Here is a 16,793-nt window from a genome sequence, read left to right on the forward strand (position 1 = left end):
TCCATGCACCACCTGATCGCATCATGATCATTGTGCAAAGGGCACTGGGAGGCCACTGAGGCCCCGGCGGTCTCTAATCTCTGTGCAGCTGGATGTTGGGACTCTGCATAGGCATGATAGCTGGGTAACCCCAGCAAGTGAAATCCTCTCTGTAAGCCTCCATTTCTAACTGCACAAAAGACAGTTGTCGAGTCAATTGATTATTAAGATAATAGATCATGTTTCCCACACCATACCTAGCCTTTGATAGATGCTCAATAAGTGGCCGTTTAATCTGAATTCAGCCATTCATTCTGAGTCATATCTTTCTCCCATTTGATCCTCACAGTGTGACATGGTTCTTATTCCCCCCAATCCATTTTGCAGATGATGAATAACCAGCGCCCAGGCTGGTTACGTAGCCTAGCCATTGCCAGCAAGCAATGGACCCTTGACTCAAGCCCATTTCATTCTGCTCATAGACCAAGCATCCCTCCAGCGTCTGTTCTCACAGTTCGTGAGAGGCCTCATTTGTGCCTGTTGGAGACACTCAGATCCTGGGGAGCTGCAGGCAGGTAAGAGAAATATTAAGAAAGAGGATGTGGTTAGAGTGAAGCTCTGCCTTTCCCAGCAGCCTGGGTAGGTAAAGGGGAAAGGGCGGGTGCCTGGACCAGCCCTGCTAGGGAGAGAAGCCTCATGGTGGCTACTGTGGCTCCATGAGCGCATGTGGCTGTGCAACGGGCATCCTATAAGTGTATATGAATGATGCGTAAGCCAGTTACCCCTGCAGGGGTTACTCTGGCTGAGATGGCCACTGGCACACAGTAGTACAGCCTCTTGGATTGTAGGACATTTCAGACACTGGGGCAAAAGTGTCATTACTTTCCCTAAAGCCTTTCTTACTCCTCTTCCCTTTGCTGCATTCATCTCAATCCGGGCATGGTGAATAGGCTAACGTTTTAGAGACGATTGTCTGTCTGTTTTTGTTCCCTGGGCCACCATGTCTAGTAAGCTGTTTACGATGTTGGCGTCCAGATGTAACACAACTCTGCCACAATCTATAAGCTCCATCCACCTCCAGGTTCCTAGTGAGCATGTGATAGCTGTGCAATAAATAATTGCTGAAATAATATGGGCTTAGTGAGTGAAGGTCACTGTCCTCCTTTGGCTCTGCTCCGCACCCCTCTCCAGGGGACAGTCTGCAAGGGTTCAAAGGCTTGGCTCTCCTTCTTAATTCAGGACAGCGCTGGAGGGCCCTCCCAGCTCCAGAAATGCCTGGCGGATCAGCTTCTGCTTTGTTGCAGCCACTTTCACCCAATCCTGCTTCTCTCACTCCCTGGCAGATGGGTGTACACAGAGCCCTGCCCCAGGCTTTCTGGCTTCTACAAGAAAATCTCCATTTCAGAGTCCATTTCCTGGAGTCTGGACAGTTCCTGTGAAATTCACTATTTAGAGTGAAGAGTTATTCAAAGGTCAAAGTGCTACACAGATAATTACATGTGGCGGAATTGGGATTCCGAATAGAATCTTGTGATTGCAAGTCTAAGCCTCCTTTTGGCTCTGCCATTCTGTCCTGTACCCATGAAATGGGGAGGAAGAAGTCACAACACAAAGATCCATGTATTTCAGCTCATCCAGAATCACCATATTCCGATCTTAGTGGTAATTTTTGTCAAGATGCTGGCTGCGCTTTCATAATCAATGATCTACCCAGTTTTCCCACCACAGATGGAGACAGCCTGGCCCAGTCAGTTACACTAAGCTTTCGCAAAACTTGAGATTCATTTTACTTTTCTTTTCTTTTTTTTAAAATATATTTTATTGATTTTTTTTACAGAGAGGAAGGGAGAGAGATAGAGAGTTAGAAACATCGATGAGAGAGAAACATCAATCAGCTGCTTCCTGCACACTCCCCACTGGGGATGTGCCCGCAACCCAGGTACATGCCCTTGACCGGAATCGAACCTGGGACCTTTCAGTCCGCAGGCCGACGCTCTATCCACTGAGCCAAACCGGTTTCGGCTTTCTTTTCTTTTTTAAGAAGTTGGAGAGTAAATAAGTTCTAGGGATGTACTGTGCAACATAGTGACTGTAGTTATCACTGCTGTATGAGAGATAGGAAAGTTGTTAAGAGAGGAAATCTTTTTTTTTTTTAATATATTTTATTGATTTTTTACAGAGAGGAAGGGAGAGAGATAGAGAGTTAGAAACATCGATCAGCTGCCTCCTGCACATCTCCTACTGGGGATATGCCCGCAACCCAGGTACATGCCCTTGACCAGAATCGAACCTGGGACCTTTCAGTCCACAGGCCGACGCTCTATCCACTGAGCCAAACCGGTTTCGGCAGGAGAGGAAATCTTAGGAGTTTTCATCACAAGGAGACTTTTTTTTCCTTCTTTTTTCTTTTTATTGTATCAATATGAGGTGATAGATGTTTAGCTGAACTTATTGAGGCAATAACTTGTAATATGTATAAATCAAACCATCATGCCATTTGCCATAAACTTATACAGTGATATATATCAACTAATTCTCAATCAAACTGGACAAAAAGAATGTGGGGAGGTAATATTACAAATGAGCAAAAGTCTCTACCATTCATTCATTATTCATACTTCTTTAATGCACCCAGCCATCCAACCACGATGTGAGGTGTATTTTCTATGTGCCATGTGAGAGACCAGTCAGGAGCCAAAAACCAGGATTACAGGCTTGATTAGGGGAAAGAGACCTGCCGGGCTGTCTTGCAGTGGGAGAACAGCAACCCGTGCAGAGGTGGGCACACCTTTTGAGGGGCGGAATGGGAAGAAATGGGGGCTTAGTGTACTGGGCGCGTGCTGATTGGTGGCTTAATATATGGTCCATATAGGAACAAGGGCTGAGGGTATTTGGCAGGTATTGATTGGTGGTTCAATGTATAGTCCATATAAGGTACATGGTTAGTCACTCAGGTATTTCCGGGCTGCAGGTTATGTCATACTGTCATACTCGGCCCACCAGTTGGGGGAAGGGAGGATCTATCACCATGAAGTTCTAATTACTTTTTCATACATGTTCTCTGCTCTCATCTTTACATCACAGTATGAAGCTTAGGAGGTGCTGAAACTGTCCAAGATGGCCCAGGTGGGAGGAGGCAGAGGGAGAAATAGTCCCGGTGGCTCCCAGGACCATTGTATCATAATGCCCTTCCCACCGGTCCGTCGTTAAAACAAACGTCAGGCGGTGACAGTGATGGGAAGTTGGGTTTGAGTCTTGTCCTTATCACTAGCTTGTGACCCTGGCCCCCTTGCTTTTCTGAGCCTTTATTTATTTTGACATCATGAGAGACCTCACTGATTTGCTGCAGAGCCTAAAGAAAGTATGAAACACGTCTATTCCGTACCTGATAACATTGTGGACATTTACCAAATGATGCTTGATTTGAGCCAACTCAAATCTCTAGGTTGTAGTAAGAAAATGGAGAGAAGTTTATTAATCAGCTTCTCCAGATTGTGTCTAAGAGCAAATTAAGTCAAAGGAGGACTTTGCTCTTGTCCTCATAGCTCATGTTACCCAACTGATCACGAAACCATACACTGGCACGTGCACATATGTAAACATGCACACACACAGAGAGGGAGACACTCAAGGAGGAGCCACAGACCCACAGGGAGACAAGCTTACAGTGTTTAGGCACCGTAATAAACTTTCCCATGGAGTACAGTGCTGTAGTGTTCTTAATTAAAATCTCTAAAGAACTCTTGACAATATCACCACCCGGAAGCCACATTTACATTGTTAATTATTCAAGTCACAGGAATAAGAAACAATGCCCAGGCTTCCCATAAAATTTCCAAAAATTAAACCAGGGAAATGGGCAATAAATGCCATTTGAAATGGTACTGATGCCAGTTAATGGCAAGACAACTGTAAAATAATGGGGCGTGAGGTGCTTCAACAATGCCTAATTAGTAACTCTATGGATATTTTCTTGGGGGGGAAAATGGCAATTACATGGTGCAAACACTTAGCTGTCATCATCAGAGGCTCTTTACCAGTATTAGCTAATTAATCTTCCCCACAGCACCCAGGGTGGGGGCAGAGGCAGCGCAAGTCCTCATGGAGAGAGTGAGAAACAGAGACCAAGAGGTAAAATGGCAGACTCTCTTCCTGCTGCACCTCTCAAGTGCAAGGTGATGCTCCCAACCTAAAGGCACCCAGGGGGACCCCCTGGCAAGGGGAGAAGGATTTTTCTTGGTGAGTGGCTTCCCCTGGTGATGGGTAAGATAGGTGAGGTGAATTCCTGGCTTCCTCCCGAGCTCCGGCCGTGCCTCATGTACTGGCTGTACCTATCAGCTCTTTGCCTTCTTCTCAACAAGAGAACTTTTGATTTTGAACAGATGAAACTAAAGAGGGGGAGGGAGCTATCCCTCTTTCCATAAAGCTACACTTACTATATTAGAACTGGTCTACCACTTTTGGCTTCAACCCAACTATAGGGTCTAGAATTATTTCCAGGGTATGATTGATTTGGGTTAGGTGTAAATATTAAAAAGGAGTGAATTATATTTTATAGGCACTAATTTAATCCACATTATAAATGTTATGATAACAATAAGAAAGGGGAGAATGCAGAGGAGCAGGAAGAGGAAGAAGAGGAGGGAGAAGAATAAGATAACGAGAAAGGGGAAGGAGGAACAAGAGTAGCACGTGTGAGGCATGAAATTCAGTGCTTTATGCATATTGGCCTTTAATCTTTATAGCAACACTATGAAGTGGGTGTAATTATCATTTCCATTTTAAGATGGAGAAACTAAGGTGGGGAGAGGTTAAATGGACTCCCAGGTCCCACAGGTAGTAAAATGGTGAAACAGCCCCTGAAACCATCTCTATTTGATCTTAAATTCTTAGTTTTTTCCACTTCTTACCCAACTGAGGAATCCCTGCTTCCACATTTTTAACATAGTATTCTTGAACATCTCTTAAAAAAGGGGGGGTTTGTGAAGCAACTGCTTTCATTACTGAATAATTCTAACATTCCTCCACATCAGGGTAAATTAACATTTGCCCCGTTGTCACTTCCAGTCCTAATCATTGTCCTTCTCTCTGGAGCTACATAGAATGAAGTTTACTTCTACAAATAGATGTTTTCATTTTTGAAGATAACTCATTTCTAAATCTTTGCTTCTTTAGCCCAAAACTTGACAGGTCCTCAACTGTTCCTCTTCAAAATTAGCTTCATATCTCTCATCATATGAATGTCTTCTCCCAGTGTACTTCAATTTTTTAGTGTTTCTCTTAGGCTTTGGGCACCTAACTCTGGACAATCCTCTAATGGCCTTTAAGGAAATGATAGATAATTCCACAGCCCCACAGTGGGACTTTCTGCAGTCACGTCTTCTGTGCAATAGAAAGGCCATGGGTCCTCTGGAAATCAATCACTTAATAAATATTCTGCTATGATGAGAAAATAAAACAGTGGCCCAGGAACATCTACCGATGTTTATTGACCCTGAAGGATTCTAATATAATTTTGAGTCTGCACGCAGGGAGGATATTCATCCACACCTCACTCCCTTAAGAGTCAACTCTCCAAATCAGCCATAAGGTTAATTCCTAAAACACGTTCATCATCAGCTATCTTATGTGCCAGTCCCAATCCAGATGGCATTGGGCTGAACACTTTATTGGCTGACAGAATGGAGATCTCTGAAAATGAAACTTGTCTGTCTTCTTCTTTATATACATTTGCACTAATTTCCAGTCCCCTAATTAAACCTTTCTGTGATTGACAAAAGCTTACAGCAAGCAGATCTGCTGATGCAACTCAATATTTTCAATTTTCTCTTCATGACAGTAGACATCCAGAATAATTTTACAGATCAGAAATTTGGCGAATGTAGAAGGATATCATATAAAAAAAGGATATAAGCAACATGGATGGCCCTTGAGGGAATTTCACTAAATGAAATGAGTCGGATAAAGACAAATGATATATGATCTCATATAGTGGAATCTAAAAAAAGCCAAACTCATAGAAACAGATCAGATTTGTGGTTGCCACGGGCAGGAGTGGGAGGAACTGGGTAAAGATGTAGTAGGATAAATAAGTTCTGGGCATGTAATGTACAACATGATGACTATAGCTAACAGTATGATTTTGTATATTTCAAAGTTGCCCAGAGAGTAGACCTTAAAAGATGTCACCACAAGGAAAAAATGGTAACTGTGATGTAATAGATGTTAACTGTTGCTTCACAACCCCCCCTTTTTTCAGAGATGTTCAACTAAACTTAATGCGGTAATCCTCACAACATATACAAATATTGAATCATTATTTTTACACCTCAAACTTATACATTGTTATAGTCAATTATATCTCAATAAATAAAAAATGTTTAAATAGATAAAATAAAATAAATTAAATTAAATAATAAAATAAAATAAAATGGATATAAGCATGGAGACAGCACCAGAAGAGGCAGGCCCCTTACTGGATGGAGGAAGGATGCCAAGAAATGTGTGGAAAGAAGTGATCCTCTACTCACGCACTCTCCGGGAACTAATATTCCCAAGGCAAATGCACAAATATACCCTTGGACAAATAACTTTACTTCTGCAGTGAAAATCAACCACTCTTCCTTGATCCCACAACACAAGATGGAATGAAGTAATGAGCACTAGACACAGAGTACATAGACTTGGGTGTGGGAACTTAATTCTGCTTGTTATTGGCCAAGCATGTCAGCCTCCTCTCTAAACTTCAGATCATGATAACTACTGGGTGAGCTTCAAGTTATATCAGTTGTTGAAAAATGCTTTGTGCTGCTGTGAAATGTTATAGAAAGGCAAGACATTGATGATACCCAATTCTGCCTCATAGAACTGTTTGTACACACTGCCTGCTAGAATGTAAGTGCTAGACAGCAGGAATTGCTGTCATCTCAGCCCCATCCATATCTAGCATAGTGCCTGTCATGTAGTAGGAACTTAATAAATGATTGCTGAATTGAATTACTCACTCACATAGCCTTTGGGGCAATTGTAGAATCTTATTTTACAGCATCACCATCACCTTGCTCGATGCTGACATGAGGAAGCATGCAATAAATGGGGAGTGAATGGATGAATGAATTGAGAGGACCTGAAAAGATGGTTCTCTTCTTTGAATGCACTTTAGAAGCAGCGGGGGTGCTTTAAAAATCAATCTTTGGGATCCTACTCCAGAGATTGGTTTGAAAGTTCCCCAGTATATTCTAATGTACAGTCAAGGTTGAGAACCAATGACTTTAAACAGTAGGGAAATATAAGGAAGAGTTCCCCACCACCACCACCACCCCTTTTAAACACTAACTGCTGTATGATTTACTGCAAGTTTTAGATTCTTGAGCGGAATAGTGTTCTGAAAACTGTGACACTCTAAAATAAAAGAGTGATGTTGTTCCCACTTTTTAGACAACACTCCTAGTTGGATGGCTGATGGACCTCTTGATAGCTATCACCTTGGCAAACACTTGACCTTGATATGGCTGGGCAATGGGGACAAGATCAACCACCAAGGCAGTGGCTCAGGATTCTGCTTAGCCCTGATGTTCTAAGAGACTGCCACCTTGTGGTCACTCTGCAGCAATGGTTAGAGCAGCTTCCTTAAAGCAGGCTTGTCTCAGACTGCTGTAGGTTTTATTCTTTCACAAATTATATGCCAAGCCTAGCGGTATGTATGCTGATATTTCTGGGAATCAAATAAGGAATAGAGGGTTCTGTGTTCTCAATGATGAAAAGAATTCTTCAAATATCAACACCAGGTATGATATAGAGGTTATAAGAGCAGGTGACTTATTTATCACTATTCAATAACATGTGGCAGAGGTCAAGAAAAGGTGGTATTCTCAGTAAGAAACCAGGCTTCATTTCCAAGGTCTAAGTACTGGTCAGGTCAACCCATTTATAAATCAATATTTCCACAAGAAGAAAGGAGGTGAACAGTAATGTGGCCAAGATTCCCCTTTCACAGGTTGAGAGACGGAGGCCCCAGGAATAAATGATCTTTGTCAAAGTTGCATGGCAAACTGCTAGATGAACTCAAACTGGGAACTGACTATTTAAATCAAAGTCTTCAAAAATGAGATTACTTTTTACCCTAAAAAACGAAAATACAGGAACAAAAGTAACATTTCAAGACTGGACTTATATGTGTGTACATGGGAGGGGAAAATGCACACATGCATTTATACACATACCCATATATTTTTATTTTTATTTTTTTAAAATATATTTTTATTGACTTCAGAGAGGAAGGGAGAGGGAGAGAGAGATAGAAACATCAATGATGAGAGAGAATCATTGATTGGCTGCCTCCTGCACACACCGTACCGGGGGACTAAGCCCGCAACCAAGGCATGTGCCCTTGAATTGAACCTGGAACCTTTCAGTCCACATGCTGATGCTCTATCTGAGCCAAACTGGCTAGGGCCCCACACATTTTTAAAACTTCATAATGAGGACTAATTGGATGACAGAAACTTTTACTTCATGAAACATTGTGCTTTATAACACTGCTAAATAAATACATTTTCTTCAAAGACACAAGGTAATTCAAACAAATATTTATATTTTCAAGTCTTGTCAAACCCGCTCTAATGAACAGATAAGGCTCCCTGGTAAAGACACCTGGAATTCAGACATTAAATAGTTCACACCAGCTTGACTTTAAGGAGGATTGAATGTGTGAGAAGTGGAGAGAGCTATCCCAGGGGCCAGACAGGACTGGATTTGTGTGTCAGCTCTACTCTTCTGAGCTCCAAGTTCTTGCAGAATTTTCTTGAACTCCCTAGGTTCAGTTTCCTTACCTACAAGTAAGAATGGTATTGACAACGTGCTAATAATTCTTATTGCTGATAAATGGGGGGAAATGTACCCAGACAGAAGTCCTGTGACAGGAAACACCAAAATATTAAACGAATGGATAGAGCATCATGTTCCTTATCTACACTATGATTTTCTTATAGAGTTTGGACTCATTGATCAAATTGCTAATCAGCAGGTAAAAGCTATGTTGGTACTAAACCATTCTAGGTTCCCATGATTCTATAAGGGTGCAAGAAACAAACCATTTACATCATCAGGAAACAATATGAAAAGGGTATTTCCGACAGCTGAGAGGAGTTGGGAAGTGCCGAATGGGTTACCACAGTCATCAGAGTGGTTAAGTACACGTTTGGGTGCAGTTTGGGGAAGTAATTTATTGAGCAGCAGCTTTAGTAAGCAACCCTGTACTCAGCTAGCAAGGAGCCTCAGCCTCTTGACTCCCACCTGGCTGGGTCATGAGCGAGCTGGTGTCTGGAAAGTCAAATCTTGAAGAAGCAAGGCTGGGCTTTGAGCATCACTGCTGCTCAGAAATCTCTGCTGAGCGATGCAGCTGCAGAGGCCGGGACACAATGACGTCCCAGGCCAGACACTAGGCACGGGAAATTTCTACAGATACGAGGACACCTTTCCAAGGGCCGCCTATAAAATACTTGGTCTTCTACAAATGTCTGCACTCGCCCTGTTTCTTCTTTCTTTTTTTCTCCAGCACCAGCAGATGGAAGGGAGCATGGTGTTTGTTCAGTGAGTGAGCACACAATGATGGCATGGGTAGTGTCTATACTCTATACTCACAACACATGGGGATGAGGAGACTAGAGATAGATGATGAAAGCCTTTAAAAATGAAAGCATTACCCATTTTAAGAACAGAATGTAGATATAAGGGCTTAAAGCACTTAATGACTTGAAGCACTTTAAAAGCTGTTGGCCTTAACATCTGTATCAGGTTATTAAAGAGGATAAGATAAGGCTCCACTTATCAGGAAATGTCAATGTCAGTAACACAGGAGATGCTCAGTTATGCTTTGTGTTCTAAACAGACAGAGTGGATACTTGCCCATAAGGTATGGTTTGAGGGGCACAGCATAACCACAGACCCCCTTAACCTCAAAGGATTTCCCTACCAGAATTCTATGGACCTGACATTCTTTTTGCCAGTTTAAGAATCATCCCCAAAAGGATTCCATTAAAAAAAACAAATATGTTTCCTTGGGAGAAGCTTTATCTGACCTGGCTTACTTTATCATATACTAGTATAGAGAGAAAAACTTGAAGTAGAAAAAGGAGGAAAGTGAGAAGAAAAGAGAGAGAGGCAGGCTCCCAATATCTATCCATCCAGCCTCTAGACCTGTACTGTCCAGTATGATAGCTTCTGTTCACACGTAAATTCACTCAAATTAAGCAAAATAAAAAACTCAGCTCATTCTCCATGTTAGTCCTATTTCCAGTGCTCAATAGCCTCATGAGGCTAGTGGCCAGTGCTGACATCTTCATCACTGTAGAAATTTCCATTAGGCAGCCCTAGTGAGTGACTCTTACAGGACCGTATCATGGGCTTCAGAGGGGGTGGCAGAGCTGAGCATAGTGTACTAGAGAGTTGTAGTATTGTGTAGCCTTTCCTAGCTTTGGCATGGAGAGATAAAGAACCAAGAAGCAGATATTTGTTGCAGACTAACCTATATGGGGAGAGAACAGGATGGGTCACAGAGAACAAGAGTGAGACACGAGAAGCCTGACATGAGAGTCTCTTTCTTAGCAAGCCCACATGAAAAGAGCTCACCAGTGGAGAGTGACGTTGACATTGAAACATACTTTGTTCTGTAGAGCTAATCGCTCTAACCATGAGTTGTGCACTGTATTAAGTTCTCATGGCGAGTGGCCTCAGCCTCTCACAGATTTCCTTGGACATCTTTATAATTTCCAGGTGATAGAACCTCTCCATATATTTTATAGATAGGGTGACTGCTACCTGACCATAGAATTATATGAGAATCAAGATTTTGGAGGTTAAATTTAAAAACAACAACAACAATTAAGCAATCTGCCCTAGTCAGGAGTTCAGTTGGTTAGAGTGTCATCCCACTATGCCAAGGTTGTGGGTTCGATCCCCGGTCAGGGCACATACAAGAAGCAACCAATGAATGCATAAATAAATGGAACAACAAATTGATCTCTCTCTCTCTCTTCTCTCTCTCTCTCTCTCTCTCTCTCTCTCTCTCTCTCTCTCTTTCTCTCGCTCTCTCATTCTCCCTCCCCTCTCTGTCTCCCCCTTTCTCTCTCTCAAAGTCAATCAGAAATGAAATCTAAGTGACAGAATTTGAGCCCAAGTCTGTGTGACTCAGAAGCACAAACTTTCAAATCACACCATGCTGTCTCTATGATGAAGAGAAAATATCAGGAAAAGTTGTTTTAGCCCGAAATAAGTTCAGGGAAAGCCACTATGGCAGGACCCTATGTATGGCTTTGGCAATGTTGGGGACTCATGGCTTGTTCATCGTTACAATAGGCGCAGGACATCTATAGTTTCGCTGGATCTCAGGATCCCCTCCTGGAAGTAAAGAGATTGGACCAAATGATCTTGGGCCTCTTTCAATTCTACACAATTGTTTAATGCTCTGGGTTTCTATAAAGCATCCAGTGTGAAGCCTTTCTAAGTGAGGATTGCTTTATTATCTAGTAAAAATGGTTTTATTGATCCCTGTTATTTTAATGCCAAGAAAGGACACCAGTACACATTAGCTAGCCACAAAATTGATGCAAACTCACTTAAATATGCTCTCAAGCCAATTTCCCCAGAGCATGGAACACTAAAAGGATTTTCAATTAAAAATAATTTTTAAAATAGGACTATCATCAGTGTTTCTCAGATGCATCACCTGAATAGTTTTTGCATGTACATGTCATCTTCATGTGCATGTCAGTCTCTGCCCTGCCCATTCCCCAAGCTAAACATGCTTATGCTTGACACTATTTCATGAATCCCAAGAAAGCATTTGAAGAACATTAAAAATCTTTGCCCAAAGCTATAACCATCACCAAGGTTGGTCATTAACTTTCATTGGGAGAGTGATATCATGTATCTTTATTACATTTTGAAAGCATGAATAATATATGTAATGGTCCAAGGGCTGAGCTGTGGATGTTGCTTTATTATTCAAACATAAATGGAATTGTACTATATTATCAATTAGTGCCCAGTTTCATTGGAAGATTGAGAATAAAATGTCAGACCTCAGCTGATGATTTACATTCTCAAACATCATTATTCACAAGCCTAAAATGCAAGCTGGTAAAGTCGCTGAAGCAGTCGCCAAGACTACTTTCCTCTGGATTTAGTGTTACCACACCAGGCAAGTGCCGATAAGGAATTTAATTAACAAATGCCTCTTCCTCTTTGGTCCCAATGGATGGATTTTCCTTTAACTCAAAGTCCCTAAAGAATGAGGCTCAATGGAATTGGGGTAGACACAGACACACAAGACAGACACACACACCCACAGATGCTGGTAATTACACAATAATGAAGCCAGTTTGGGTGTTACATAGGATCTGCCTCAATAGTTCATACATGTTTATTGAATTAATGTGAATGAATATGTAGCTAGAATGTTCTAGATATAAACAACAGATACATATAGGTATACAAATTATATATTTATTTGCTTCTTTTCCTTCTTTCCTCTTCCCAAAAAGAAATAGGCAGTTTATAAGAAAGTTAATTGGAACAGTAAATTAGCATCAAATGGAAGATGACTCAGATATAAAATTGAAGGCATTTTAGAATGGTTAGGACTATACTTTTCAATTGATTCTGAGCTTCCAGGTAACCATGGCAATAATGGATATAGAATAAATTGCATGGCTTACATTATCCCTCCTCCAGGGGAATGCTTTTACTCTTCTAAATTCTAAAAATAAATAAAACCCCACATTATTTGAAGGGGGTTTTGAAACCATGTATATTTCTAACATTACAAAAGCCCTAATGTAAGTACCAAACTTGGAATTTAATGTTCTTCAGATGCTTTTCCCCCCATTTAATTATTACTCTTGTATCCTGCAACTTATCTATTAGTCTAGTAGCTTTTTTATAAATTCCACCCTAATTCACAAGCTATGCAGGTCACTTTCCTGCAGAGATAATAAGGCCAGCTTGACTTCATCCTTTCCAATCTGGAAGCAAACACTTCTCTTTTTCTTGCCTAATCGCACTAGCTAGAACCACAGTTCGATGTTGCATGCAAGTGATGAGAGCAGATACCCATGTCTTGGTTCTGGTCTTAAGGGAAAATAATTCTGGCTTTCACCATTCAGTATAATGTTAGTTATAAGGTGTGTTTTTTCACATATGCTCTTTATCAGGTTTAGATCTTTTTTTCCTGGTTTGCTGAGAGTGTTTACCCGGAGGGAATGTTGCATTTGTCTCTGCCCTTGTACAGTTTTCTCACATATCTGCATTCATCAGGACTCAGCTGCAGGGACCCTCTGCAGTGTTCAGGGTTATCTCTATGCTGCTCGCTCTGTGTCCGGTGCTTTCCTCTGCAAACTCTCACCACTTTGGCCTTCTCAGACTCCCAAGCCCATTTCCCCAACGCAGGGAGACCACCAGCAACACAACCTGGAAACTCTCTCAAGACAGTAATCCAGGATAGGGCTCTCCTGTCTGTTTCCTGTCACGCAGGGATCCTTGTTCTTTGTTGTCTGATGTCCAGCGTGTTAAAAACCATTGTTTCATGTGTTTTGTCTGGTTTTTAACTTGTTTCTGTGGGAGAGTTAATGTAGTCCCTGTTATTCTATCTTGATTGGAAGCAGAAATCTCTCTGAGGAGCTTTAATACATGTACATCCTCAGGTCTTCCTCTGTGCAGAAATCATGGGCTAGCTCTTCAGAATCCATGTTTTCAAAAGTTCCCTCTAAATGTATTGACTCCTGGCTTGTGAGGCCCAGATTTACCCCTTACTTTATATCTAGGGAGGCCTGAGCTCTGTGGGGCAAGTTTCAGAGCATGCCTAGGACCCTGGACCACGTTCTCTGCGCCCTTAGCCTTGACTTGGACCGTAGGTTTGCCCATATGTACAGTGTCCATGTTTGCTACATTAGCCCTAATGCTGGGAATGCTAACTGTATGCACTTCAGTTATGCTTAACATCTACGTATGGAAAAGACTGTAATAGAAATGAGGTTGCTCTGTAGATATTGGACTTTCATGCCCTGTTATAAATATTATATGCTTTTAACATATGAGGAGAGGACAATGATAATTCTGTTATATGTATATAACAAATTATATATATATATATACTAGAGGCCTGGTGCACAAAAATTTGTGCACTCAGGGTGGGGGGCGGGGGGGAGGTCCCTCAGCCCGGCCTGTGCCCTCTTGCAGTCTGGGACCCCACAGAGGATGTCCACCTGCTGGCTTAGGCCCTCTCCCTGGGGGATCGGGCCCAAGCTGGCAGTCATACATCCCTCTGGCAGCCTGGCAGCCCTCGGGGGATGTCCACTTGCCAGCGAGGAGCAGGCCTAAGCTGCAGTCGGACATCCTTAGCACTGCTGAGGAGGCGGGAGAGGCTCCCACCATCACCGCTGTACTGGCAGCCATTAGCCTGGCTTGTGGCTGAGCAGAGCTCCCCCATGTGGGAGCGCACTGACCACCAGGGGGCAGCTCCTGCATTGAGCGTCTGCCCCCTGGTGGTCAGTGTGTGTCATAGTGACCAGTCATTCCCAGTGGTTCTGCTATTAGGGTCAATTTGCATATTACCCTTTTATTATATAGAATAGAGGCCTGGGTACACGGGTGGGGGCCAACTGGTTTGCCCTGAAGGGTGTCCTGGATCAGGGTGGGGGTCCCGCTGGGGTGCCTGGCCAGCCTGGGTGAGGGGCTAATGGCTGTTTGCAGGTTTCCCAAACCCCCTTCAGGGTGGGGGTCCCCAGTGGGGTGCCTGGCCAGCCTGAGTGAGGGGCTGATGGCTTTTTTCAGGCTGCCCAAACCCCCTTCAGGGTGGGGGTCCCCACTGCGGTGCCTGTCCAGCCTGGGTGAGGGGCTAATGGCTGTTTTCAGACTGACCAAGCCCCCTGGCAACTGAAGCTCCCAGCATTTCCTTTTCTTGTTGTTTTTTTATTCACTCCAGCTCTGTGGCCATGGCGACTGGAAGCAGGTATCTGGGGTTTATTTACCTTCTATAATTGAAACTTTGTTGCCTTGAGAGGAGGCAGCAGCCACTGGAAGCTTGGCTTCTTCCATCGCAAGGGCAAGCAAGCTTCCTGCTCGCTCCAGCTCCGTGGCCATGGCCTGCTGAAAGCAGGTATCTGGGGTTTATTTACCTTCTATAATTGAAACTTTGTTGCTTTGAGTGTAGCTCAGAGCAGGCCACGGCAGGCTGGCTTCCTCCATCACTAGAGCAAGCAAGCCTCCTGCTCGCTCCAGCTCCGTGGCTGCCGGCCGCCATCTTAGTTGGGTTAATTTGCATATAGTTGCTCTGATTGGCTGGTGGGGTGGCTTAAGGTGTAGTGAAAGTACGGTCAATTTGCATGTTTGTCTATTATTAGGTGATATATATATATATATAGATATATATATATGTATATATATATATATATACACACAATTTTTTTTTAAGGGAAAATAGTCAAAGCTCTAATGCGGTGCATATTCAGCAAGACTTCAATCCCTTTTGTCCTTTATGTGTTACTGAATGCCTAGCCAAGATAGCGCCACCTCACACCTGTATTTCCCAAAGATGTTGGTTACTCTTAGACACACTTTGAAGCACAGCTGGGTAGTCACCTGCTCCATGATGTCTTCTCACAAAATTCTAGGTGGCTTTCATTGCTCCCACTCCCAAAAGTTTACTGTGCACGGCACAGAACAGTATTTCATCCTTCTTCATGGTGTACTGAGAATGTGTATTTATATTAATAATGCTTATATCAATACATTCTCATGTGAATTTCCTCAGGTATCCAATTTCTTGGCGAGTGTTGATCTGATATATCCATTACTCCTATTCAGTTACTCTAGAAATATTCAGAAATCTAGAATATATGGTAATATATATATATATATATATATATATATATACACACACACACACACATATATATAACACATATATATTACATAATATGAATATATAATTTTGAATATATTTATGATTATGTAATTTAAATATGCATATAATATGAATATAGATTTATTTCTTCTCCGGTATTCTGTCTGGGAATATATGAAAAGCAGATAACTGAGTTATATTAAGTTTAATTAATATTAAACAGCATTAAGTTGGCAAGTCCCCTGTCTCTTGTGCTGCCAAACTTCTGATCTCAAACTGGCTTACAAGGCTGCATGTGTGGGGAGTCATTTCTATTTTGGATTCTTCAGTAATGAACACATCCTGATACTACAGTTCCAGTTTCTTAGGGTTGTCCCTGTGCCCTCCAACACACCACTGGTTTTTAGGGAGTTAAGAAAAATCACCTTTGGCAGGGCCTTATCCCTCCATGCAAATGTTAATTCACTGACATTTTATTCCTTTGTTCTTCAGATCATCTTCTAAATTATTCCTAGCCTGTCAAACTTAATGCATAAGCAAAAGAATAGAATTTTTTTCTTGTTCAATAGTTTCATTTAATCCCAAGATCCACCTTACTTTCTACCCCAATTACTGGCAGTCTAAAAGCTACTCACCCTATCTTCCCCTTGGCCCTGAAGATAATCTAAATAAAACAGCAAATCTTGGTATATTTTCAAAGTCTGGACTCCTTAGTGTCATTTATATATAAAATTTCAAGAGGAAGAAGAAAAGCAGGTTTGACACATCAGAAACAAAATTCCATATTGGAACCTAAGAGTTAGAATGGGAAATGATGTTTCCAGCTGCAGTGTGGAGAATGTTTCTTGAACCCAATCACAAACAAGCCTCCGAGGCTGGTTATAAACCAAAGGCTGCATGTAAACCAAAGGAT

The 16,793-nt window shown here is 42.1% G+C and overlaps 1 long non-coding RNA gene across 2 annotated transcripts in view; it reads left to right on the forward strand.

Annotated features, from left to right (window-relative positions):
- Positions 1-369: 369 nt before the first annotated feature.
- LOC132219894 (uncharacterized) overlaps positions 370-16,793 on the forward strand; it is a 65,639-nt gene continuing 49,215 nt past the window's right edge. For both annotated transcript variants that reach the window (XR_009449628.1, XR_009449629.1), the window contains exon 1: positions 370-554. This is a non-coding gene — a long non-coding RNA (uncharacterized LOC132219894). The remainder of the gene's footprint in view (positions 555-16,793) is intronic.

The sequence above is a fragment of the Myotis daubentonii genome, chromosome 17 (genome assembly GCF_963259705.1).
Source record: "Myotis daubentonii chromosome 17, mMyoDau2.1, whole genome shotgun sequence".
NCBI classification, from domain to species: Eukaryota; Metazoa; Chordata; class Mammalia; order Chiroptera; family Vespertilionidae; genus Myotis; species Myotis daubentonii.